Here is a 3048-nt window from a genome sequence, read left to right as displayed (position 1 = left end):
TCTTAGAGGCACACCCTGAGGCATAGGGAGATTCCTGCTACTGCTCTGAGTAGTGCTGCAGCCATTCCTGGCTTGCTGGTCTGGATTTTCTACCCCTACCTGCAGACCCCAGCCTGGGTACCCTGTTTGCTTTAAGTACTCATCTTGCATTATTATTATTATTATTATTTTTTTTTTTTTTTTACAAAAATTACTAACTTAGTTTTTGGATCAAAACAGTGGTAAAATGGACATAAAGCCAAAAGTGAGAACAGAACATTTTCATATCCTCCCCACACTTGAAAACATACTTCCCATCAGCTGGGATTCAGGTGTTAGGGAGCCATAGCGCCTGCCAAATCCCTCTCTCTTCATCTTCCCTGGAAGCAAGGGGAGGAGGAAGTCAGAGACAATCTCAGTCCTTGTCTACCCATTCATCCCTCAAAATCTGTGGGTTGGAGTGAAGCAGAGAAGAAATAAGGGACAAGGGGGGCTAGCGACTGACCTCCAGGGCCCACTGACAATAATGTCCCATATAGCTATCCTTGTCCGTATCTCATCCCTAATAGGTACCATTGTCAGGCCTTGGGAGAGAGAGGAAAAGGGGGTGGATGGTTCGAGAACCAAATGTGGTCTCCAGACTCTTTCCCAGAGTCAGCAAAAGCCCTGGGGTGACCACTCCAGGACTCTGGGAGCCACTCCTTTTCCCTCCAGTCCAACCAGGAGGTGAAAAGAAATTCCTTGGGACACAGCATTCCAAGCCACTCTTAAATCTCCACATCGCTTTCCTTGTCATTGTCATGGTCTCCATCACAGAACTCATTGGGTGCCTCTGGCCTGCTATAGTTCTCCTCAGGACCCCTGTCCTCCGCGTTAGCCTCATCAGTCCTGTCATAGGTCAGGAGGTCTGCAGGCACGTCATGAATCTGGACACTAGGTGCATGGTTCAGCATCTTCAGGTTTTCAAAGATTGTCTGGCGGATCTGGTCCAGATACTGGCATGAGTTCTGATTCTCGATGCGGGTGCTGACATCTGGATGAAGTGTGAAGTCTGGGACAAAGTACTTGAAGTATTCACTATAGGGAAGCTCCTCACTAATGGCCTCTTCTCCCAGCAGCGATGTCTCATATGTCCAGCAGCGGGCAACATTTCGGACAGTATAACCACCACCACCCAGCACCAGTAGAGGGATATTGAAGCTCTTGACATATTCGACACATTCCCCATGCCCTCGGATGCTGAGGTTAAAGCAGCCCAATCGATCACAGCCCAGAGAGTCAGCTCCACACTGGAGCACAATGCATGTGGGTTGGTAGAAGTCCACTACCTGGTTGATAACTGGCTGGAAAAGGTATTTGTAACTCTGGTCATCAATGCCATCCCGCAGGGGCACATTCAGACAGTAGTAGTGGCCACTCTCTGCCCCGACTTCATACATGTCACCTGTGCCAGGGAAGAAGTAATTTCCCTATTTGTGGAAGAACACCGTTATGACCTGGTCAGTGAGGTAGAAAGCTTCCTGAACCCCGTCACCATGGTGGATGTCAATATCAATGTAAAGCACCTGAGGGTGGTACCTCAAACCTCTTGGCATGGTGCAGACCACCAGCCCAGTTAATGGCAATATCACAGATCTTGTTGTTCAGCTGGGTTGCTCCTTGCAGAGATGTTCCCATGTAACGTAAGCAGAACTCAAAGAGCCCGGAAAACACTGGGGATCATCTTATAGAGACCGTAATGCAGGACCAGGCTATGGGTCAATGCCAGGTGATGGGGCCTCATAGGGTGTCCAGCTCCGTAGTGGAAGTTGTGCACGTCAGGGTCGTAGAAATAGGCCACGGTCTTGGCCATGGCGCCAGCGGGAGCAGGCCCCGTGCCTCCACCGCCTGCTGCCAGCCCCTCCAATCTTGCATTATTTAAGACTATAAGGAGGCAAAGTAGTTGGTGGTTAAAGGCATAGTCTGTGGGGTCAGGCACTCTGAAGCTTCAGGGTCAGATCTGGCATTTATTAGCTGTGAACCTCTGGGTGAGTTACTGAACCTTTTTTAGCCTTTATTTCTAATCTGTAGAATGGGCATATGAATAGTAATATGAATAGATTTGTAAGGGTTACATAGAATAATGCATATAAAGTGCTTAGTGCAGTGCCTGGCCCAGGAAAATGTTTGCTATGGCTTTTGATATAATCTAATTTGGTCCTGATATTGTTGATGTCACTATTCCCTAGGGAACAAAAGAACTACATTTTTTCTGTTTCAGGATTGCCTTAATGATTTGCTAAATGATTTTGTGGCAAATAACTGAATTCCCGTGCTTGTCATCTTCTGAAAGGGAAGTCAAGGGAAATGAATAGAGAAATGTGGCCACAGCAGAGACCAAAGAACCTCAGAGTGTTTTTTTAATTTTTAAAAACATTAAATTTTTTTTTTTTTTTTTTGTAGATGAAGTCTCACTCTGTTGCCCAGGCTGGTCTTGAACTCCTGGGCTTAGGCGATCCTCCCACCTCGGCCCCCCAAACTGCTGGGATTACAGACCTCAGCCTCACAGTTTGGTCTTAGGTATGGTCCTGATTGTGGGTTACCTTGACTGTTCTTTGAGTCCTGGAGAAGTCAAGATGAAAGCAGTTACAAGGTCATATGATAAGCCTGTATGGGCCATGTAGGTAGACTTCCATGCATAGATGGTATAGAAAAGTAAAAATGATCTTCTACTTTGACCATTGTTACTCCCAACATAAACTTACAGCAATAGTCTTAAATGCCAGTAAATTCTGTATTTGTAAAACATCCAGTAGAGAGGTTGGGTCTCCTAATGAACAAAGGAAAGTTTGCAGTGTTAAGTGTTATACAGATATGTCATCGCACTCTATTCTCTCCACTCCCACATGAACTACCATGGGACAAATCTAAGCCACCTCTTGGTTTTGGTCTCAGAACAAGTGTCATTCTCCAAGTTGCGGGGCAGAGTTCAGTCATGGGTTTTTGGGATCCCATGCTGTCGTTGGGAGCCAGCTGTGCAGCCTGGAGTGTGGGGCTGTGGCCAGGGTGGGTACAGGGAGCAGCATCTGT

General features: G+C 46.8%; 1 pseudogene across 1 annotated transcript; it reads right to left on the bottom strand.

Moving 5' to 3' along the window:
• Positions 1 to 350: 350 nt before the first annotated feature.
• On the bottom strand, positions 351 to 1574 carry LOC105542788 (annotated as a pseudogene). Its single transcript, XR_001006523.1, has one exon. The product of XR_001006523.1 is annotated as a histone deacetylase 3 pseudogene (transcript).
• Positions 1575 to 3048: the final 1474 nt, after the last annotated feature.

The sequence above is a fragment of the Mandrillus leucophaeus genome, unplaced genomic scaffold (genome assembly GCF_000951045.1).
Source record: "Mandrillus leucophaeus isolate KB7577 unplaced genomic scaffold, Mleu.le_1.0 Scaffold268, whole genome shotgun sequence".
Lineage (NCBI taxonomy): Eukaryota > Metazoa > Chordata > Mammalia > Primates > Cercopithecidae > Mandrillus > Mandrillus leucophaeus.
Note: the sequence above shows the minus strand (reverse complement) of the source record. Positions and strands in the feature narration are given on the sequence as shown.